Raw genomic sequence first — 24,992 nt, 5'->3', positions numbered from 1 at the left:
GATTATCTCTGTCCTACCTGTTCCTAAAAACTTCCAGGGACAGAGACTCCCCAGCCCCCCTTGTAAGACTGTTCCCGAGCTGACCTGCCTTAGCTCTGGGGACACCCACACAGACTGTAGTGGTGAGCAGCTCTGGAGAGAGGAGACCCCAGTGAGTGGCAGCTGGGTAAAGAGACTGAAGTTGGGAGGAGAAACATTGATGTGGCCAAGGTCACCCAGGCTGTCTGTGACCGAGCTAGAAATAGATCCCAGTTCTAGTGCCACCGTACTGCTGTCTCTGAAGGTCTCTGCCACCCTGGTGTTTTAGGCACTGGTGCAAACCCTTAGTACAGACAGAATTTACACTAGTGCACTCTGATTGGCACTGGTGCACCATGTCCCTGTTTGAAGGCTTGCGGTGGGACAGGGACACTGACTTCTCCTGACCCAGGACACCCACCCCCAGCTGTGTGCAGGGGCCGCAGCTGAGCTGCCTGCCCAGACAGCCTGTGCATCCATGGACAAACCACCTCTTCCTGCAGCCTAATACAATGGGGTCTGGGGACCTTTCCAAGCTGCGAGTGACGGAGCTCTGGAGTTACCGGGGTGTGTTCCTGGCTCTGTCCCTGACCTGCTTGGTGACCTGGGGGAAGTCACAGCCCCTCTGTGCTTTCCTCCTACCCATTGTCTACTTGGATTGTGATCTCTTTGGGGCAAGGACCGCACTGATTGGTAGAGATGTTAGTTAAAGCAATTTGGTGGAGGTGTGATTGTGATATGAGAAGATCTGGGTCTGAGTCCCCCATTGTGCGATGAAAGGAGAGAGGTGCATGTGTACCTGGAGCTTCCAGTCTGTCTCGTTTCTGCACTGAGCGGTGCATGTTGTCAGGAGGAAACGGGACTGTTTGCCATGGGAATGGTCAGCAGTGAGATGGGATGTGAGAGCAGTCTGTGTGCTTCACGATGGGTGAGTGAATGGAGACTGTTAACTGGAACTTCTGTGAGTAAGGATGAAAGAGTTGTAAAAAGGGGTGAAGGGCTGTTCAATTGACCAAGTGTGCGGCTGTTTCTGGGGAGCAGGCCCAGTATCTGAGTGTAGAACAGGTGTCGGTAGCTCGTGTACAGCGCAGCTCACCTAAAACCACATTCTGCCTTAGCACAGGTAAGCTCTGTCCCCTTCTGTTTGCTTCTGAAAGTTGCCTTTCCCAGGGATTTGCTGCCTTTGTGAATTGCAGAATTAGGATTGCATTGGTGTGTACTTTCTCTGCATTTCCTGATTATTACAAGTTTGAGTTTTGCTGATCTCTCTTCTGGAGGGGCACCAGTCAGCTTTGGGCAACCTTAAATCCTGCTTTCATAAAGTTTTAATAGGTGAATTTCCTAGCTTTTTGCACAGAGCGATGTTGGCAGGAGGAGTTAGCAGTGCTATAGGCAGTTCTGGGTCTCACACAAGTTTTCAATCAGAGGCACAGGGAAGTGCAATGACTTACCCAAGGTCACCCAGCAGGCCCGTGGCAGAGCCAGGAATAGTCTGGGTCCAGTGCTCTCTCCACCTAGGTGCTGTGTGATTCTGAAGTTTTGCTCCCCTCTCCTGTACTTTTTGTTACGGTGGAATGGGAATAATGGTCATGCTTTCAAGTGTCTCTCTCCTCCTCCTGACACCATTTGCAGCTCGGCCTCCCCTTCTTTCAAGTGTTTGCCCTGGGCAGTGGTAACAGAGCCAGCGAGAGAAATCTCTGACATGGTCTGTGCCCCAGCTGGACCTTCTGCTCCTGGTCCAGCCGTGCCCTAGCTCTGCGCCTCCTCCCCTATACACTCTGGCCTGCCCCTGCACCCCGTACACGTGTAACATGTGCCTTGAAACTATTCCTAGTTTGGATTTGGGAAGATTAAATTTGTTACCTCCAGCTCCCCCACACTCCAGTTTCCCCCACACTCCCCATCACACTCCCCCACCTTCAGCTCCCCCACACTCCAGTTTTCCCCACACTCCCCATCACACTCCCCCACCTTCAACTCCCCCACACTCCAGTTTCAGTTGTTTGGTGGTGTCCCGATGGTTTTCCACTGATAGTTTGGGAGGGAGCAGGGCTGGACAGTTGAGTTTATAAAGTAGATGTTCAGTGTCAGCGCTTTGTTCCGTACATATGACCCATACGCTGATCTCTGAGTCACCGAGTCTTGACCAGTGATGAGCTTTCTGTAGACACCTCACAGGACCATCCTCCAAGCGATGTGTTTGGTGTGGTGGGTTTGTCAGGTCTCAGGGGAGAGCTGCTGGCAAAGACCAAGTGACCCTTTGCCAAGGGATCTCTGTGTCACTGTCTGACCCCCCTAGGCCAGGGAGAGGACGACTTTCTGCCAATGGCCTTCAGGGCGGGTGCTGAGTTCACTGCAGTGCCCCATGTCCCCTCTCCGTTTGCCTTCTCGCTGTGCTGTCTGGGACGCTGCCCCGCTTCCTGCTCCCCAGGCCACCCCGTGTCTACTCCATGTGCCAGGCTGCTGGCAGCCCCCAGGGAGAGGCCATCCAGCCCATCAAACTGGTGCCCAACCGCTGGGCCTCAGGCCTTCTGGGGTGCAGCTCTGAGAGTCCCATTGGCCCCTGCCCCAGGGGTGCTACGGGGCACGTCCTTCTCGGGGCACCAGGTGAAACAGCAAAAGAGCCGACTGTCGGCAAACAAGGGTAAATAAAGGAATGAAAGAGAAACGGGGAAAGCCCTGTGGACAGCTCCCATCAGGATCTGGGCCCATCTTACTTCTGAGAGCCCTGGGAGCGTCTCAGTCCCCTTCAGAGTTTAGTGGGTCCCCAGCACAAGTTTTAACCTGCTCCCCCTTTGAGCTCCAGGATCCCCACCCGCCCTCAGTGAAGGCCAGAGCCCCGAATGCTGCCAGCCCTCTCCTTGGGGCTGGAAATGCTCCACAGACTGTTCCCTTCCCAGGGTGCGCCCCCCCCCCCCCAGAGTAGAGTAGGTCTCTCCTGTTAGCTCCTGCTCCAGTCCTGACAGGCCAGTTCAGACTAAAGCAGCAGTTTAACCCCTTCTATGCCAGCGTGGGGTTTATATAGCCCTTCACAGGCGCCCAGGCCCAGGGAATGGCCCCCTATCAGCCCCATGCCTGAGGTGGTGGGGAGACCCACTGGCAGCATTGCCCTTGAGGGTGCTGCTCCCACTCCCTCCCCTCCCCCTTCACTGCCTGTCACCGTCACTTCCTGAGGGGTGACCCCAGGAGGTGTGTTTTGTTATCCCTTTCCCTGCCCCCTGGATCCATTCTGCCCCCTCCATCACTCACCTCTGTCTCAGGAGACAAGGTGGGTCATGGGGTGCGGGTGATGCTGTGCTGCAGATCCATCATCACTGGAGGGGTGGCAGCCTGGACCCCCCCTTGAAGGTTGCCGGGATGCTAACATGCCCTGGAGGAGAACGGGGGTTTGGTGGAGACCACAGACCATTTGGCCCACACTGTGTCCCTGTAAAGCCTGCTCTGCATTGCTGCCAATTGCTGCTGGTGGCTTTGTGCCCGTTATTCTCTGTAACGCTGTCCCCAGTGACTCGAGAGCACGAGCACCGGCCTCAGGCAGACTGGTGAGAAGCAGGGAACAAACCCCAAATTGGGTGTGAGGTCTGTATGGAGATTTCACCAACCAAGTATCCAGTGTAAACGCTTCAGGCTCTGTAACAGCATTAACATGGAATCACAGACAGTCCCCTTGGGTGATCCCATATATCTCACCACGCAGGTGAGCTCACCTTTGTGACAGATGGTCCCTTACTCCAGGGGTTCTCAACCTTTTTCTTTCTGAGCCCTCCCCCCAACATGCTATAAAAACTCCACTGCCCATGTGGGCCACAATAACTGGTTTTCTGCATATAAAAGCCAGGGCTGGTGTTAGGGGGCAGCAAGCAGGGCAACTGCCTGCGGCCCCATCCCACAGGGGCCCCCACAAAGCTACATTGCTTAGGCTTTGGCTTCAGCCCTGGTGGTGGGGCTCAGGGCCCTGGACTTCAGCCCCATGCGCTGGGACTTCAGCTTTCTGCCCTGGGCCTGAGCGAGTCTAATGCCGGCCTTGCTTGGCAGCCCCCTGAAAGCTGCTCACACCCCAGGGGCCCCAGACCCTGGTTGAGAACCACTGCCTTACCCCACGAATCACAGCAATGTTCAGGTTACTGCCAGGCCCAAAGGACCAGTCACTTCCTTAGGTCAATTGAATCTTAGATCGTCCAACAAAGACAACACTTGTAGCCAGTCCTGTAATAACCTGTATTAAATTTCATTTAAAACCAGAGTTGTTTACAAAGTTAAGGCAGGTTAAAGCAGATGCAGATGAGTTACAGTCTTAAATTTCAAAAGGTAACAGAAGCTTCTATAATAAGCAAGTTCTGCATAGCCTGGGTTAGTCCTAAAGAATAAGAAGCTTCATAAGCTCTTGCTTATGCCTAGAAACTTTGCCCCCCAGAGTCCAAGCAGCATACAGATCATCAGTTCCTTCTGTATGGGTTTTTTTTACCCCCTTCCTGCCATGTGCTCTGAGCTGCAAACTCAGCCAGAGGGAAGTGAAGAGCACAACAACAGTCTTGTGTCGTCTTTAATATCCCATAATAGTCTATCTGGTGTGGATGGACCTTTCCTGCCAGGCAGGGTGTAATGCATTCGGTTGCCAGTCAGCACTTCACCTAGGTAAAGTCTCTCTCCTGTCTGGTGATTTACAGAGGCTCACAATGCAGCTAGTCAGATATTAACCCTGGCAGCAAATCACATGCATTTAGTAAAGTCTAAACCCATTGTTATAATTCTAATACCTCTTTTAACAATACTAACACAGGTGAGTCAGACTGATTCCAGCTATGCATTTGTCCATGTTCAGTTAAGACTTGGGAGCTTTTGCAAGACCTAACACCTCATCTGCCAGTGTCACAGGCAGGCTGGGCAGGGATGGTGTCTCTAGCCTCTGTTTGCCAGAAGCTGGGAATGGGCGACAGGGGATGGATCACTTGATGGTTACCTGTTCTGTTAGTTCCCTCTGAAGCACCTGGCATTGGCCACTGAGCTAGACGGACCATTGCTCTGATGCAGTGGGCAGCTCTTATGTTCACAGTCTGTATGAGGAGTATCTACTCATTGGGACTCACTGGGGAGCCACAGAAAGGAACAAGATGTGCTGAGGCAAGAAGGCCCTGTCTCAGAGTCCCCGGGGTCACGCTTCCCAAAGGCTAAAACTAGGCCCAGCCCATGAAAGGGGCACTGCCAGGAGAGACTGGATAAAGGCTGGAGCATCAAACGGCTTTGTAAACCTGAGAGAGCTGCCTTGGGGACAGTGACAGGGAGAATCCCCAGAGTGACTCCTTTGATTCTGCTCTTCTCTGGCCTCTGATTGATAGAATCATAGAACTGGAAGGGACCTCGAGAGGTCGTCTAATAAGAACCTTTTGTGTACTTGCAAACTGTGATCATGTCCTCTCAGTCTTCTTTTCTCCAGACTAAACAAACAAAATGATTTCAATCTTCCCTCATAGGGCATGTTCTCTAGACTGTTAGACAGTTTTGTTGCTCTTCTCTTGACTTTCTCCAAGTTGTCCACATCTTTCCTGAAATGTGGCCCCAGAACTGGACACACTATTCCAGTTGAGGCCTAATCAGCGGAGTGGCGCGAAGAATTACTTCGTGTCTTGCTTTTTGCAACAGTGTAACACTGTTGACTCATATTTAGCTTATGATGCACTGTGACCCCTAGTTCCCTTTCCGCAGTTCTCCTTCCTAGGGAGTCATTTCCCATTTTGTATGTGTGCAACTGCTTGTTCCTTCTTAAGTGAAGTACTTGGGATTTGTCCTTACTGAATTTCATCTTATTTACTTCAGACCATTTCTCCAGTTTGTCCAGATCATTTTGAATTTTAATCCTATACTCCAAAGCACTTGCAACCCCTCCCAGCTTGGTATCGTCCACAAACATAAGTGTAACACAGAGACTCTGCTGCTGGGAGGGTTTCACCATGTGTCAGAGGGTTACACCCTGGTGGGAGGGGGCTAGGCCTGTACTGGAATACGGTCACTCTGTGCTCCACAGTGTGGCAGAACCTAGAATGTCCATTAGCAGGGGGAAATCCTGGGGGGGAATCGGCTTGTGGAATGGACAAAACCCCACCTGAATTCTCTCACCTTGCCCTTCTCGCCCTGGCAGGTTACAGAATAACGTCCACGTTTCGCTCCAGATCATCCCCTCCTCCCAGGGGAAGGAAATGGCTGCAGTGGAGCTGGCTCAGGTAAGGGATTCTCAGGAGCTGGTGGTGGGTTCTGCTTGGAGGAGAGGAGCAGTAAATGCATAGGAGGGTGGGAATTGCTCGAGGTGGTGGGAGGCAGGAACTATCTAGGGTGGAGGAAGGAGGGGACAGGATGTGACAAAGCTTCTGAGACTTGTGTAATGTAGGGTGTGATGGATTGTCACCCCCGGGGTGCACTGTGGGGGGCTTCTGGGAACCGCTGTGCCCTCTAACCCTGAAGCTGGGCTGGCCCTTCTCACAGTGGTTGGCCGGAGATTCAGCCAGCCTCTCCAGGCCCTGTTATCACCCAACACAACAGCAGGTGGTGCCATGCAGCCAGCTAAGCTACCTGAGTGCTTTACTTAAGCCACTCAAGGACAGAGAAGACAACAGCCAATTTCCCAGCGGTAAGTGATAGCAAAGCGATCAAAGCAGATTACTTAGGCCTAGTTTGAGTTTTTGGTTATTTGCTAACATACTAGATGGATAGAATTTGAACTAGCAATTTCTCCCCCTTACTGATGATAGAAGCAGTCCACCAAGTTTCCATATGCAAGCTTGAAATCCCTTTACCCTGGGACCAACACTTCCCCCAGTTCAGTCTTTGTTCCTCAGGTGCTTCCTCAGGTGGAGAAAGTGAATAAGGAAAAGTTATTTACTTGTTCATGTAATATAAGAACTAGGGGCCACCAAATGAAATTAATGGGCGGCAGGTTTAAAACAAATAAAAGGAAGTTCTTCTTCACGCAGCACACAGTCAACCTGTGGAACTCCTTGCCTGAGGAGATCCTGAAGGCTAGGACTATAACAGCATTTAAAAGAGAACTGGATAAATTCATGGAGGTTAAGTCCATTAATGGCTATTAGCCAGGATGGGTAAGGGTGTCCCTAGCCTCTGTTTGTCAGAGGGTGGCGATGGATGGCAGGAGAGAGATCACTTGATCATTACCTGTTAGGTTCACTCCTTCTGGGGCACCTGGCATTGGTCACTGTCAGTAGACAGAATACTGGGTTGGATGGACCTTTGGTCTGACCCAGTATGGCTGTTCTTATTCCTAGATCGATAGATTCTAGGACTGGCAGGGACCTCGAGAGGTCATCGAGTCCAGTCCCCTGCCCTCGTGGCAGGACCAAATACTGTCTAGACCATCCCTGATAGACATTTATGTAACCTGCTCTTAAATATCTCCAGAGATGGAGATTCCACAACGTCCCTAGGCAATTTATTCCAGTGTTTAACCACCCTGACAGTTAGGAACTTTTTCCTAATGTCCAACCTAAACCTCCCTTTGCTGCAGTTTAAGCCCATTGCTGCTGCTTCTATCCTTAGAGGCGAAGATGAACATGTTTTTTCCCTCCTCCTTATGACACCCTTTAGCTACCTGAAAGATTCTATCATGTCCCCTCTCAGTCTTCTCTTTCCAAACTAAACAAACCCAATTCTTTCAGCCTTTGTTCATAGGTCATGTTCTCTAGACCTTTAATCATTCTTGTTGCTCTTCTTTGGACCGTCTCCAATTTCTCCACATCTTTCTTGAAATGTGGTGCCCAGAACTGGACACAATACTCCAGTCGAGGCCTAACCAGTGCAGAGTAGAGCGGAAGAATGACTTCTCGTGTCTTGCTCACAACACACCTGTTAATGCATCCCAGAATCATGTTTGCTTTTTTTGCAACAGCATCACACTGTTGACTCATACTTAGCTTGTCCACTATAACCCCTAGATCCCTTTCTGCCGTACTCCTTCCTAGACAGTCTCTTCCCATTCTGCATGTGTGAAACTGATTGTTCCTTTCTAAGTGGAGCACTTTGTATTTGTCTTTATTAAACTTCATCCTGTTTACCTCAGACCATTTCTCCAATTTGTCCAGATCATTTTGAATTATGACCCTGTCCTCCAAACCAGTTGCAATCCCTCCCAGTTTGGTATCATCTGCAGACTTAATAAGTGTACTTTCTATGCCAATATCTAAATGGTTGATGAAGATATTGAACAGAGCTGGTCCCAAAACAGACCCCTGCGGAACCCCATTTGTTATTCCTTTCCAGCAGGATTGGGAACCATTAATAACTACTCTGAGTACGGTTATCGAGCCAGTTATGCACCCACCTTATAGTAGCCCCATCTAAGTTGTATTTGCCTAGTTTATTGATAAGAATATTGTCGAAGAAAAACTCAGTTCTCACTTTTTGTTTGGATGCAGCAAAATCAAATACTTTATTATTTCTCCAGTAATCACATGGAGGGAGAGAGTGCCATAGGACACAGGGTCCTGGACAGGTCTCTCAACTGGTAAACAATCACAGCAAGCCTTTATACCTTTTACAGACAATTTCTAACAATAATACAGACAGTAAAAAGCAACAACTACATTTTGTTTATACATAGCAAAAAGGCTTATCTTATTAGAAAAACAAGACTGCAAGACTGCACATTGCAAGGTCGTAATAACTTTCACACAATTCACTCTGTCTTACATTATCTTGCTTCCTCACGTCACCAGGGTCACAGTTAACCTAACTCATGCTAACTAACATTCATTAAGATCTCTTCAAAACCTTGTTAATTATTTACTGGCTTCCACACTCCCCCCTTTTGTACTTCTAGTACAACAAACATTTCAAATCCCAATTTGCATCAAACCATGGATATCAGATTCTACAGCAAATATGTCAATCTTAGGGTTTTCATGGGATGTAATGACAATGCATGATCAGCACGAACATGAAAGGTATTGCTATTCTTACGTTATTTACAACAACAACAATATAATCCTAAATTAACTAACAACACTACAAATAATAACAATCCTATAGGAATAACATAATGGGACTGTTGTACAATCGTGAACACAAAGCAGAAAACATCAAACCTAGTACATAAAGTAAACACTCTATAAGCTGTATGAAAGGCATTCCTTTCATCTTGATATATATCCTAAAGCATGGGAATTTGCCCTTGCAATTCAGAGATTCTTTGAACCTTTGGTAACAATGAAAGCAAATTTTGAAACTGATCAGGCACCATTCTAATCCAATCAAAATATACCTGAAATCTAAGAGCTACATGTAACATTCTATCTGCAGGCCAGGAAATGATAGGATTGCCTGCAGCAGTGGTAAGATCAATATGTATATCTTGTAAAGTGGTGTCATTAACGCACACACAGCTATCATTAGCTTGAAAAAGTGGGTGTCCCGTCAGGGTAGTTCCTTGACCTCCACCCTCTCAACAAATATTGTCATAAACAGTGACAACTTCCCCTAGCTTCAGTTTATAGATACACTGAGCTGTGGTGGTTCTAACGGCCAAAATGTCTATTGACTCTCTATTCTTATCCAAAATGTCAGGTGTCATTCCAGGGGTACTGTCTAGAAATCAGTTGGAGATACCAGGTGGTCTAATTTCCCCAGATGTCTCGGTAAACAATTACAGTCCCACAGGCATCCTCCCCATGGACACAGCAGGATTCGGTATGTGGGAGCCCACACCCACCCTAACCGGTCCATATGCTTGGAAGGAGCACTGTGAATGTCCACACTTCCATCCAGAAAGTGTCCAAGTATGTCTTCATGACCACAGATCAGATGGTACTCTGACGTCTGTAAGGGCAGTGGGCCAAGTCTAGTCTAGATCCCACTGCAATGCCTTCCCAGCCTCAGTGATATTCAATACCATCTCTGTCAGTAACTTCTGGGTCATAGAACTAAGGGTGGAAATTACATGTAACTCAGCAACTCCAGCCTGTACTGAAGATAGCTGAGCTTCAAAAATAAGACTAGTGGCCTTTTCTAGTTGCCCCAATTTCTTATCATGTTCTTGGCCTGGAAGAATAGTCCAAATGGCTACTACACTATTGGCCAGATGAAATAACCCAGCCCACAGGGATCTGGTCAATTCCCGTTTTGTCCAGAGGAAATAACCCAGGCCTTTTTGTTGTGCTAATCTAATGGTAGCCCCTTGTGAGCAATCTGGGTATGTAGAAAACTGGATAAGGGCAATGTCAGGTAAAATCCAATTAGGGAGGGCAATACATACTGAAGGATTTATCCAGAACACAGGGCGCAGCCTGTAGAATAAACCCCAAAATCCAATTAATACCACAGTCCCAAGCATGGGTCCCACAAAGTTCTTCCTGCCAGTATGTAATTCTTTGTTTCTTCACCAGGGTCAGTTCTCAGTGTCCTTTTCAGTCAGGAATTCCTGGACTTTGGCAATGTCAGTGGAGTGAGTGTGTCTTCTTCTTTCCCAAAACAATCGAGGTTTAGCATCCTACAGGGGAGAGGTTTCCAGCACATATCACCCTGTAATAGCTGTGCTCTTTTCTAGAAAAGTCTAAAGGCACAGTTGGTCTGTCAGTGGTCAAGGGAGCTTTTTTCCCTGCTGTCCAGAAGTACAGTAGAACTAGAAGAAAGAATAGGCTAATCATCAATAGGAAAATTCTTCTGATGTGGAGGGGTCTTTCTGCAGTGAGAATCCTGGGTCCAAGCAGTCAGTTTGTGGCACTTCACAGCGGTGTCGGTAGTCAGCAGGACTGGGAAAGGGCCTTTCCAGCATGGAGCCAAGGCAGTCTTTCGCTGATGGATCTTTATGTAGACCCAGGCTCCTGGTTCCAACGAGTGGCAAGGTTGCACAGGATCCTTTGGTAGTGCTTCCATCACCTGTGTATAAAAAGACTTAACACATTTCATTAGTGCCTGACAATATTTAAGCATTATGTTATCCAGCAAATGAATGTCCATCTGAGCTGGGGTTAGCGGGGGTGCAGTTGGTAGTCAGCATTGGGTGTCCTGTCAAATTTCATGAGGGCTGAGTCCAGTCGTTCGATTGGGAATGGCTCTCATACACCTCAGTGCCAAAAGAAGGGCATCCGGCCACCTTAAGTTCGTTTCAGCACAAATCTGGGCCAGTTTATTCTGTAAAATCCCGTTCTGGCGTTCCACTGTCCCAACTGTGGGTGGTGAGGGCAGTGAGTTGCACATAACTCCTTTACAATCCAGTAAAAATGAATCCCACGATCACTGTTGATACCCACAGGGATGGCAAAACGTGGCACAAAATCTTTAAGCAAAATGTCACAACAGTCCTGACACCTGCTTTTCCTGCAGGGAAAAGCTTTAACCCAATTGGTAAATACATCAACTAAAACAAATACATATCCATAACCACAACATGTAGACATCGAAATAAAATCAATCTGAATATTTACAAAAGGTCCCCAAGGAGGAGAGTGGGCTGGCCGCTGCACACCAATCTCGTGTAATTGCAGCAACCATTCCCCCCCCCTTCCCTTGGTAGGCAGCCAAGCGGTGTCCTTGACTGGGGCCAGCGCATGTTAGCCATTCTCTACTTGGCTTTTTTTTTTTTTTCTTCATTTAACCTACAAAGGAAACTTTTACTCTTCAATTATACACCTTTTTCATACCATGAACACATAAACAGTACTGTTATACAGTACAGAAGTATTATCATTCAATGTATGCCACATATACCCTTTCACTAAAATAACCTTATCACAGAACTTTGGAAGAACAAGCCAGGACAAGCACACCCACTTTGAGAAGTTCACTTAATATAACTTCTAGTCCAATAGCTATCCACCATCCCCAGCCCTCTGGCTAAAAGTCTGAGGTAGCCAGAAGGATCCCTCGTACAATATGGGGAGTGGGTTAACTTTTCATGTCCTTGCTTCCAAAGACTGTCAGTATGCAAATTTTAACAACAATTCTCAATTAAAAGATTTGGCCAATGTAGTTTCTTTCCCTTACTTAAGAAAATGTATTAGACTTTAGTATATCACATTTTTCTGATATAACTAAACACTTCGTATTCTAAGTTGAACAAAACAAGTATCTGCATTGCAATGCAACATTTTCGCTTGATGTCAAATCAGACCATCTCATGAAAATATTAAACACAAAAATTCTTTGGCAAAACACCACAAAACAGAACATAGAACACACAACATAATTGTGACTGCCAGTAAATCATAGTATGTTGAATGCTGTGTAGCTGGCATTAATGTTCTTTGATTATCTGAAAGACAAAAACAGAGGTCCACCCCTTCGGGGCACTTAAATACTTAAAATATACAAATACTCTTGTTGATTCTAGGCAAAACAGAGGAATTACCCCATATTTTCTCGTATGTGCTCCTTAGACAGCCCTGGTTCAGCGGCCTCTACCTTATCAGTTAGTTAATTTGCATTAACACAGATGCTCTCCGGCTTGTTTTTTATTTCTTTTAACTCCTGCTTTTAAACACTGAAAGAAAACATCACCACTTATAGTGCCTGTAGGGCCTAATACAATGTCATTACATAGCACTGTATACATTCTTCAACTGATTTAACAAAATTGTTCATAGCCAAATGAGTGCAATCTAATCATTTCTTTGCCTGAATTCATTCACAAACATGTCAAAGACACCAAAAACTGTTCTCTTCAGCTTTTTCACAAAGTTCACAGAGTCAATTTTTCATTTTCCCTTAAAAATCAATTGCTTTCTCCTTCCAACAGCCACTTTACCAATGCAAATCACCATTCCAAATATCCTTCTGAGTATTTGAAATCCTCATGCTCATATTCACTTACTCCTTCTTTCCACTACACCCTCAAAAGTTTCCAACCTGTTTTCCAATCACTCTGTCTGTTGCCCTCCCGCTTGGGCCCGATCCTTTTTTCCTCACTGAATCGTCCCGTCCATGGACACTAGCTTGTTCCACAACCAGTTCTTAGCTAGGAGGGTGGGCTACTCAACTAGCCCCCACCCTTCTGGTCTTGTCCCCAAAACATTTCTACTCACAAGACTACCTGAGTCCTTCCTAGTAAGGCTTGCCACCTGGGCAAAAATACATGGCCATTCACTTAACACATAATCCAAACCCCTTTGGGGGTCTACCCAGAGACCCACCCATTTGTCTGCTGACACTTAAACAGAAAAGAAAATTACACAAAAAACAAAGAAAATTACAGTCTAAGCCAAATTTTTCTACTTCTATTATATTGTCCGCTACGGGGGGGGGCGGGACTGTAAAATTTCAGGACAACCTCAGAGCTTCATCGCACACATGGCTTCCACCCTGAGGAATTACGAACGAGAAGTTCAGTTCCGCTCACACACCTAACGCCCAAATGAACAGAGCAGAAAAACATCAGTAACCGGTTAAACAAAACAGAGCCAAAGCTAAATAGTGCACCAAAACCAAATAGTGTTTCCTTATTCTATTAGAGCTCACCTATAATCATGCTATTCTTAACACAAAACACCAACAGTACCAAACAAAGCAAACATAAACTAACAAGGGTAAAACAGATAGATGGTGTAAATTCTGCAATGCCCCCCATTCTTAATTGCTCACCAAACTGTGACAAATTCCTGTTACTAATTTATCCCTCATGTCAGGTGATCAGACCAACAGAGCATATAATCAAATTTTAAAGCTTCATTAAAAATAATAAAACAACAACGGAGAGTGTTGGGAATGCTCCCACATCACTCGGGAAAAATATGAATGCCCCAAGCCTTAAACCACTTTAATACTCACACATATCCAGACTGGCATGTCTGTGTATAATGTTCAGAGAAGGGAAATAGGTGGACGGGAGATTATCCTGTATACAGCTTGTCCAGCATTTCCAACATGCTTCCACTCTTGGGATGGCTGTTCTTTTACACCCTGGAATCTCCTGCGGCGTCTCTTTCAGAGATTCCAGTTCAGGTCAGCTGCCTGTCCGGCTTCAGGGTTGCAAAAACTGTTGGATCTCACTGAACCGTTAAGCTTTGCAAATGCAATCTCAGTTTTGTAACTTATACTGCTTTTTGTTTGCCTCTCTTTATTTTCCACAACCAGCTGGGGCTGAAAGCAATTTTACTTAGCACTTAGCATAGTCTGCACTAATTCATGACCTTGAAGACAAAACAACTTCTCCCTTATCTCAGGGCTAAGCCGAATTTCAAATTAACCCGTTCCTAGACAAATTGCTCACACTGTAACAGAGGTTTTCCTTTACGATTAAAGCTCCACTGAGATATATGATCTTATCTAGATTGAAGGTACCTTCTAATGGGCATTGTTTAAATGAATTTTCACGCGTATACAGATTCCAATCATTTAAATACCTGCAGGTTTTAGGACCATAATGTACGTACATGTAATATGCTGGGGTACCCTTAGGGGGTAAGGTGGAATATTTAGACAGTCCCTTACCCATTTTCCACTCACACAGGAGAGACTCACAAGGAAAGGGGAGGGAAGATGGGTTCATACACTCCTAGACCCAGGCAGCTTCCTCGCCGGACTATGCCAGGCTGAGTCAGCCCACCGTGGGTCGGATCTCCTAAAGATCCACTAGATACTGGGCTAGCCCGGTAACAGCCACTCACACTGGTGTACACACACACACACACACCAAGGCCTCTTTTTCTTCCTTTTTCTTTTTCTTTCTTTTTTTAACCCTTTTTCAACCTTTTTTTTTTTTTTTTTTTTTAAACCATGATGCATCTTTACCTGGTCCGGACCAATACCATGAGGCGGTATGACAACCCCTCTTGAGGCGGTAAAAACCCCTCAGCACCGGTGCATTCTAATGCATTTACCTATGCATTACCTTATGCATTACCTTATGCATTTCCTTGGCCAACTCAGCAGTTCCCAGTACTGCAATAAACTAACCTTATTGGGGCCTCTCCCCAATACCACTTTGCATCTGATCCTGCTGCACAGTCAATAAGTTCAGATGGCGTGAGCCCAACAGAGACAGACGTCCTCACGGAAAGTCCTCCTCCGATACCCCAATAGAGATTTCAAAAGGTCTCATACCTCTCATGTGGCGCCATGGGGTTCGAAGGGGAATGATCCGTAGTAGTTGTCTGTGGGTCCGTGGGCGTTGCCATCCCGGACGAGCCCCCAAATTGTCGAAGAAAAACTCAGTTCTCACTTTTTGTTTGGATGCAGCAAAATCAAATACTTTATTATTTCTCCAGTAATCACATGGAGGGAGAGAGTGCCATAGGACACAGGGTCCTGGACAGGTCTCTCAACTGGTAAACAATCACAGCAAGCCTTTATACCTTTTACAGACAATTTCTAACAATAATACAGACAGTAAAAAGCAACAACTACATTTTGTTTATACATAGCAAAAAGGCTTATCTTATTAGAAAAACAAGACTGCAAGACTGCACATTGCAAGGTCGTAATAACTTTCACACAATTCACTCTGTCTTACATTATCTTGCTTCCTCACGTCACCAGGGTCACAGTTAACCTAACTCATGCTAACTAACATTCATTAAGATCTCTTCAAAACCTTGTTAATTATTTACTGGCTTCCACAATATCATGCGAGACCGTATCAAATGCTTTACTAAAGTCTAGGTATACCACATCCACCACTTCTCCCTTATCCACAAGGCTTGTTATCCTATTAAAGAAAGCTCTCAGATTGGTTTGACATGTTTTGTTCTTCAGATACAGAGTCAATATCCATAACTTCAGATAACAAACATGATCCATGCACACAAATAGGATAATCATATTCGGCCAATCACAACTTTTCCAATGACACTGCACATGACGCATCTTGCACAAAATGCCTAATAATTATGGCCTAATCATTTTATACTCCTACCACTATGCTGAATGTGGGGTGTAGTGTCAGATAGGGCCTAATTTCAAGGCACAGGAGTTGGGAATGGAACTTCCCCTCTTTGTGGAACAGGAAATAACCCCCCAGCCAGGGCTGGGAAAACTTCCCAGACTCCCAGTGCTGGAGCCGGAATCTACTGACACTTCATTAGTTACCACCACCCCAATCTTTGTGGCAACTGCAAACTTTATCACTGATGATTTTATGTTCTCTTCCAGGTCATTAATAAGAACCAGTCCTTGTGGGAAGCCCCTAGAAAGAAATCCACTCGACCATAGTTCCCATTTACAATCCCAGTTTTTAATCTATTTAATATATGCCCTGTGTATTTTTTATCTTTCTAGTTTTCTAGTCAAAATGTTGTGCTGAACCAAGTCACATGCCTTACAGAAGTCTAGGTATATTACATCAATACTATTAGTTGCAACAAAACTTTTGATCTCATCCAGTAAGGATATCCAGTTAGTTTGACAATCTATTGTGTCTAAACCTTTGTTAATGGGTACTAATTATATTACCCTCCTTTAATTGGTTATTAATGAACTCCAGTATCGCTGCTCCATTCTCTTGCCCAGTATCGATTTTAGACTAACACTCTTGTAATTAGCTGGGTCATCTCTTCTACACTTTTTAAATATTGGCACAGCATTAGCTTTATTCCAGTCTTATGGAATTTCCTCAGTGTTCCAAGTCCTAATGAAAATCAACACTAACAGTCCACCACGCTTCTCCACCGGGTCTCTCAAAACTCTTGTTATCTGGACCTGCTGATTTAAACACATCTAACTGTAATACCTGCTGTTTAACATACTCATGAGTTGTTGTTGGAATGGAAAGTGTCGTGCCAACATCTTATGATATGAGTTACATCATTTGTTTTTCTCCAAATCCAGGAGAGAAATATTTATTGAACACTTTTACCTCTTCTGCATTATTTTTGATAATTCTGCCATTTCTATCTAGTAATTGACCACTACCGTTGTTAGGATTAATTTTGTACTTAATATACTTTTTAAAACTTCCTTCTTATTTTTTCATTGATTGATCATTGATTTCTGATAGCTTCCCTTACCAATTTTCTACAAATCTGACCTCCTAACTTATAGTCTTTACTATTGACTTCCCCTTTCTTCCATATATTTTATTTGGAGAGTGTTGGGATTCCTACCAGGGAGCCACCAGCAGGGTCCAGAGACAGCCCCATCTCCTGTATCAAGCTCTGGCTAGTGGGTATGTGATAAATGTGATGACCCTGCCTCCGTCTGTCAGCTGGGAGACACAAAGGTTCTCTCTTTCTACCCTCTGATGCCGCCTGGCTGTTCTAGGCAAGGTGGGGTGGGACTCTGTTAACATGTGCCTCCATTTACCTGGTGCTGCTGTTCCGTGAATAGTGGGGCAGCAGGTACTGAGTGTTGAATTCTTGCTCTTTCAGGGGCCGGTGACCTTCGAGGAGGTGGCTGTGTATTTCACCAGGGAAGAGTGGGCTCTGCTGGACCCCACTCAGAGAGCCCTCTACAGGGATGTCATGCAGGAGAACTATGAGAATGTGACCTTGCTGGGTAAGGATTCCCGTCCTCTTGGAATAGGAAATGAAGAGATAAGGTTCATGCCAGCCCCACAATGCCACCTCTACTCTGTCCTGTTTCAGCATCACCCCAATATGCCAGTGACACACACACACTACCAGAGACCCTCCCCTGCTGCAGAACACTTTGGGAACAGCGCACAGGAGCCGTATTGCAGTGTCAAATAGCTCCTGTTTGCTCAAGTAAACTTCTTTGAGATGGGGCAACCACATCCGCACGGAGTATTTGAGATGTGGGCGTACCATGGATTTGTGTAGAGGCAATATGATATTTTATGTCTTATTATCTATTTCTTAATGATTCCCAACATTCTGTTCGCTTTTTTCACTGCTGCTGCACACTGAGTGGATGTTTTCAGAGAACTATCCACAGTGACTCCAAGATCTCTCTCTTGAGTGGAAACAGCTAATTTAGATCCGATCATTTTGTATGTATAGCTGGGATTATGTTTTCCAATGGGCTGCAATATGTGTTATCCTGACATCTAGTACTGCTGAGATCCTGCATTCAGTGATATCCCTGCCCTTCCTGTTTCCTTTCTCCACTGAACCCCACCAGCCCATGCTTCCTGTTCCCAGCTTCCCCAGGACTCTCTCACTGTCTCTGAACCTCTCTGTCAGCAAGAAGCAGTGCCGGGGAGACTTGCCCTCTCTCTGGAGTCTTTGATTTCTGGGACATGGATTTACTTTCTCTGTGTTTTAGGGACTCTTTGAAATTGAGTGTCTGTGATATTAACCACAGTGCAACCTGGACTGTTGAACAGCTGTGTCCCCTCAGTTCCCAAGCTGGGGTGCCTTTTACACTGCTCTACTGTGAGAACAGCCACTCCTGGGCAGGTAACGCACAGTCTCCAGCATGTAACTCACTCCCAGCTACACAGTATTGAGTGCTGCTAGTCAGTGACTTATAAGTTACAGTGCAGCACAGGAGAACCCCAGAAAATTCTCTGCTCCCAGACTTCTCCCAGAAATGTGCATCTTTCCCTGTCCAGCACACTCCTGAACAACGCAAGCTCATATGAAGTCTGTCATTTCATCAGTGGAAAATGACATGCGCCAGCCTTGTTATCCCAGATGGAGTTTCCAACACACTTTATTACAAACACACTGGTTAGATAAAGAATAAAACAAGATAGTTAACAATCAAAAAAATATTTTAAGATACAGATAATGAGGCATAAAGCTCAGAATTGTTTACAAAAGAAATGCAAAGATAAAACACAAATTAACGTCTAAGTTAACAAGCTAAAATGGATTCAAAGCAAATGTTTCTCTCTCCATGTGCTGAGACAGGCTGGTTTTCCTTTCAGCCAGGACTCGGCCTAACCCACCCCTGCCGCCCACGTTCAGCTCTTCAGGAGTTGTCATGAGCAGAGGGAAAGGGGGGAGAGAGAGAGTCTGAAGCATTTTGCTCACCTCTTTTTATGATTCTGTCCTTTGTACTAGAAACAACTTCAGTTCTCAGCTGAGTCATGGTGCCAGGCTGTCTGTCGGAGATATGAGAATTGTGTGGGAAAGTCTACAGAAAGAGCTTTGGAGCTTTGGTCAAGCTAGTAGGCCTGAAGTGTTAGCTGAGCTTGCTTCTCTGTGTAAAGGGCATAGAAAGGCAAAGTGGAATGGAAAATCCCCCAGATTGGGGAACAAGTGAAGCCAGGGGGCTGGACTCGATGATCTTTCAAGGTCCCTTCCAGTTCTAGGAGATTGGTATATCTCCAATTATTTATTTTAATTTAAATCCCCCAAATTGGGGAACAATGGCTTTGTGTGCATAAGGGGCCTAAGTAGGTGAAGTGGAAAGTCCCCAAACACACTGATTTGCAGTAACCGAGCTTGTGAAACATAACCACAATGGAAGTGTTAGAAAAGTAAAACCACAAACTAGACTAGGAATACAGGAAAGGCTGAATATGGAAAACTGCTTGTTCAGCTCGCTTTTGACCTGCATCATATTTTGCAATATATTCCAAATAAGGAAATTAACATGCAACGTATGTGTCATTGTTTGGGGTTTTGAGTTTTAAAAGGCTTGTGTGATTTTTAGCTCAGGGGGACAGTATTCCAATAGCTGTCACCCCCTGCGCACTTTTAACCAAGAAAAGAGCCTCAGGCTGAGCTGATTCAAAATCAATCGTGTGGTTGTTTTCCGCAACAACTTCAAGAGGTCCCTGTGATGGAATGTAAATGTCTTCTTCACACCTTCCCCCTGCAGGAGACTGGCTGTTTGACCAGCTGTTTGCCTTGCTGTCTCTGAGGAACTGCTCTGTGGGTGTTCCCCAGAATTGTAACTTTTTCCGTAATCTCATACTGTAAAATCTCATAACTTTACAGATAGTGTTACTACACATTTTAACAGGAGGATAATATTCAGTAGATTATGCATTTTCAAATGATACCTCACAAGCCATACTGTGTGGGTAATATCCAAACCTATACTGACCTGGTGATGTGGCTGACCTTTGGGGTCAGAAGATCATTTTGTTTATGTGAGCAGAGTTTTGAAATAACCTCTCACTGTACTGGGCCTAAGTGCTGATTAGGAGTCAGAGAACTGGGATGCAATAAAGGGGGCCGTGTGATTTCTTTTTTCAGCTTCTCGATAACCCTAGTGGGGGATCAGAAGCACAGTTGGTGACTGGTCAGTGAGTTCAATTCAGTGTTAACCAGCAGTTTTGGGAGCATCTGCTCTCCCTTTTTCAGCCTGCCCTAACTTTGGCATTTTTAGTGAGAACTGCCCCTGGCCCACCAGGTCACACTAAGCACTGAAGTTAAATGAATAGAATGTTTTTTATAACAAAGTCTTATGAAATCACCTGAACTCCTTTGTTTTCTTTCATCTGAGCAGGGTTTCCTGTTACCCAGCCTGATGTGATCTCCCAGCTGGAACAAGGGGAAGAGCCATGGGTCCCAGACCTCCAGGGTTCAGAGGAAAGAGAGATCCTGAGAGCTCCCCGCACAGGTGAGGAAACATTAAACCACCCAGAATCTGTAAGTGCCTGAAGGAAACATCTGGGATACCCAACAAAGCCCTTGGGGAGGTCTCTCAGTTCATTATTGTCCCTTGCAGGGGTCGTATCCTCAGGGTAAATATAGTTCATGGCTTCTGCAGATCCTAGCGGACACCAGACAGTAGCTTCCTCCCTTCCCCCTGTGTATTTGGATGGGATGTGAAGGCTGAATTCATCCCTCTCCTCTCTCCTATTTGGGGGAAGAGTTTGGGGGAGTTCAGCTCCTGATTTTTATTTGACCTGTCTTCAGCACTTGTTTTGTTTGGTCTTCCCCTTTCCATCCCTGTCTGAGGTTTCTGTCTCTATCACAGCAGGTGATGCAATGGCATGTGAGAAAGAGGAGCGGAATTCTCAGCCTGGAAATGTTGAGCCAGTGGGTAAAAACAGAGCATTATCTCAAAGATCGAAAAGGAATGTGTCCAGGAGTCATGAGCAGGGAAAATCCTGGGAGATTCAGCACAGACCAAAAACAAATCAAGGAAACCAGCCAGGGAAGAAAGTCGATAAATTTATTTCTTGTTGGGGAACTCAGAAGGTCCTCATGGAAATCACAACACAGCAGGATATCCTCAGGCGAAAGAGAAAAAATACATGCAGGGAGTGTGGAAAAACCTTCTCTCACAGCTCAGCCCTTTCTGTACATCAGAGAATCCACACAGGGGACAGGCCCTATGAATGCACTGAGTGTGGGAAAACCTTCAATCGCAGTTCGCACCTTATTAGTCATCAAACAATCCACAGAGGAGAGAGGCCCTATGAATGCCGTGAGTGTGGGAAATGCTTCACTAGCAGCTCAAACCTTTCTCAACATCAGAGAATCCACACAGGGGAAAGGCCCTTTGAATGCCGTGAGTGTGGGAAATGCTTCACTAGCAGCTCAAACCTTTCTCAACATCAGAGAATCCACACAGGGGAGAGGCCCTTTGAATGCAGTGAGTGTGGGAAAAGCTTCACTAGCAGCTCAGACCTTTCTAAACATCAGAGAATCCACACAGGGGAAAGGCCCTATGAATGCCGTGAGTGTAGGAAAACCTTCAATCGCATTTCACACCTTATTAGGCATCAAACAATCCACAGAGGAGAGAGGCCCTATGAATGCCGTGAGTGTCGGAAATGCTTCACTAGCAGCTCGGCCCTTTCTGTTCATCAGAGAATCCACACAGGGGAAAGGCCCTTTGAATGCCGTGAGTGTGGGAAACGCTTCACTAGCAGCTCAAACCTTTCTCAACATCAGAGAATCCACACAGGGGAGAGGCACTTTGAATGCAGTGAGTGTGGGAAACGCTTTACTAGCAGATCAGACTTTTCTCAACATCAGAGAAACCACACAGGGGAGAGGACCTTTGAATGCCGTGAGTGTGGGAAATGCTTCACTAGCAGCTCAAACCTTTCTCAACATCAGAGAATCCACACGGGGGAGAGGCCCTTTGAATGCCGTGAGTGTGGGAAAAGCTTCACTCAAAGATCAGTCCTTTCTAGACATCAGAGAATCCACACAGGGGACAGGCCCTATGAATGCACTGAGTGCGGGAAAACCTTCAATCGCAGTTCGCACCTTATTAGGCATCAAACAATCCACGAGGAGAGAGGCCCTATGAATGCAGTGAGTGTGGGAAATGCTTCACTAGCAGCTCAAACCTTAGATTTAATTTACCCTGGTTCCTCAACTGTTGCTACAGCTCTAGTACCCATCAGTCCAAAGACTGAGAGAAATGGAGAGTTCCAACCATTGTCCTTTTAGTATCTTATTGTTCCTCTCTCTGTTTTTTGTGCTGGCCTTTCTATTCTATCACTTTCTGCCTTTGTTTAGTTGGTAACAGTTGAAGCAGCAAAGAATCCTGTGGCACCTTATAGACTAACAGATGTTTTGCAGCATGAGCTTTCGTGGGTGAATACCCACTTCTTCGGATGCAAGCAGTCCGAAGAAGTGGGTATTCACCCACGAAAGCTCATGCTGCAAAACATCTGTTAGTCTATAAGGTGCCACAGGATTCTTTGCTGCTTCTACAGAACCAGACTAACACGGCTACCCCTCTGATACTTGGTAACAGTTGGTTTCCATCACTCACGTTTGTTTGTTTAAATCTCTATCCGTTGTTAAATAAATTTTTTGCTTGTTCGATAACTGTACTCAGGTGCTGTGTGAGATACAGTAGCAATGGCCCACAGTAAAACTAGTAACCTGGGATACTTGGGGAAGAGAGGATCTGGGATTTCACCAGGTATCTGGTGATCCGGGCTGGACCCCAGAGGGGGACACATTGAAGGAACTCAAGGGTTAAGGTGGCTGCTGTAGCTCAGAGGAGGGTCCTTGAGTTCCAGCAAGCTGGTGAGTTTGGTCACTAACATCCAGCTGCCAAATGCAAAACTCCCTCTTCCTTGTGGCAGGTGGCAACAAGGAGACTCACAGTCCTCAGCACCCTGAGAAGGGTCACAATGTGTCTCTATGTTGATCGACCTGTCAAATTCACACAGGGAAAGCTCCCGATAGCACAAAACTCTGCCCTATGAAATCATGGAACATGTGCTCTTTGCTCTGTGAAAGCATGTAAAGAATCCAAGCACTGGAGGACAGGGTTTGGATCCAGAGCGACCTAGACAAATTGGAGGGTTGGGCCAAGAGAAATCTGAGGAGGTTCAACAAGGAGAAGTGCAGAGTCCTGCTCTTAGGACGGAAGAATCCCAGGCACTGCCACAGACTGGGGACTGAGTGAGTGAGGGGGGTTTGATAGCAGCCTTCAAGTACCTGAAAGAGCAGCAGTGTGGGCTTTCTCCTGGCCACTTTTGCTGGGCTGGGCAGGCGTCCTGGAGGCCTTTCTAGAAGAGCACTGGGAACTGAGTTAGAAAAACCAATGTGAAAACCAGAACCTCAGATTTAGACTCATTTATTTATAATATTAAATCTTCAATTCTAGTGTCACAGTCAATACAATTTCTTCAGCCTGATAGTTGCCCAAAGAGAAACTTAATTTCTCTCCAAAGGGAGTGGAGAGAAAGCACTTTTCAGAGTCCAAGAGAGACAAGGTGGTGAGGGTAAGAGGACCAACCTCTGTTGGTGAAAGAGACAAGCTGTGGAGCTAACCCAGCACCCTTCTTCAGTTCTGTGTAGCCTGGAAGCTCGTCTCTTCCATAACCAGCAGTTAGAACATAAGAACAGCCACACTGAGTCAGACCAGATCATCTAGCCCACTCTCCCGAAAGTGGCCAATGCCCGGCGCCCCAGAGGACCCCTGGGACCAACATGGATACACCACCACCACAAACAAGGTTAAAAGTCAATGCACATGGAGAAAGATCTTGTGTTTCATTCCTTATGTCCTAGTCCCATCATGTGGCCATTTCCTTTTCTTCCTTTCTGTTAAAAGCTTTGGTGTTTTGCACAGAAACATTATTTCCCTAGGAGAGACCCAGGAGTGGGGGCTGCATTCCTGTGCCAAACAGTCACTGGAAGGGGGCAGACAAAGGCCTTTAGGACGAGGCGTCCGTCACTGTCAAAAGATCATCTCCCTCCTGCAGGTCACTGGCAGCCTGAATTTGTTCCTTATCCTCCCAGAGTCTGGGGGCTGGAATCAGCACTACCCAGCCCCTCCGTATGTAGCAGGAACAAACACAAACCTGGTCTTTAAAACAAGCTGTCCCCTTCCTCCTCAGGGAAGATTTGTGTGGGGCGGGTGTGGGGCCAGCTCCCAATGAGATCTGTTTTCACCTTAGCCCCCTTTCAGTCACTCTGGGATGGTAACTCTGCTCCCAACTGTGCGGGAGCTTCCAGCCCATCCACCCTGCTCACTCCTTCCATGGTCATGTGTCACCCCCTTTGCCAGCACACAGAGCCTGCAGGAAAGCTACTCCTGCCACATGCATTGGTGGTATAGTGGTGTGTGTAGGTGCCTTCTAAGCCATTGATCTGGGTTTGATTCCAAGCCAATGCAATAATGGCTTTTTTCTTCTGTTGTTTCCTCGTCTGGAAGTGGTTTAATTTCAGTCACATTGTGTTACAATCACATTATCTATAGAATGAAACAATAAATGTGTCGAAGTCCAGCAGGTCATACAGGATGGAGGCACACAAGGGGCTGGAATGTGTCATCTGAGAAAGACAGAACACTTGGAAACCTGCATCTCCCATCCCCTGGCCTTGCGTGTTATGATTCCAGCTGCGTGAGCTGTTTGTAGGATGTTTCTGCATAATGGGGAAATGAAGTTTTGAGTCAGTTTTTGCTCCTGCAGATTCCTTTGCTGTTACAATTATAATGACATGAACAAAAGGGAGGCACAATAAACATAACCCCCAAGTTGCAATACAGGGGGGGAAAGAGACGATCACGGTTAAGCCAAACACGTCAAAATAAAAATTAATACTAAAAAAGGGGAGGGGGAAGAGCTCAGGTATGTGGAGATCCCCTTGATATTTCAATGCACATTGTTAGAATCAACATTCAGACTTGACACTGGAAAACCTGCAGCTGTGATGAGCAAGATGGAGTTGGGACACCCGTTCTGCTTCAATCATTTATTG

The 24,992-nt window shown here is 46.0% G+C and overlaps 1 pseudogene; it reads left to right on the top strand.

Moving 5' to 3' along the window:
* LOC120381541 overlaps positions 1-22,049 on the top strand; it is a 682,838-nt pseudogene extending 660,789 nt beyond the window's left edge.
* Positions 22,050-24,992: the final 2,943 nt, after the last annotated feature.

The sequence above is a fragment of the Mauremys reevesii genome, linkage group 14, assembly GCF_016161935.1.
Source record: "Mauremys reevesii isolate NIE-2019 linkage group 14, ASM1616193v1, whole genome shotgun sequence".
Taxonomy (NCBI): domain Eukaryota; kingdom Metazoa; phylum Chordata; order Testudines; family Geoemydidae; genus Mauremys; species Mauremys reevesii.
Note: the sequence above shows the minus strand (reverse complement) of the source record. Positions and strands in the feature narration are given on the sequence as shown.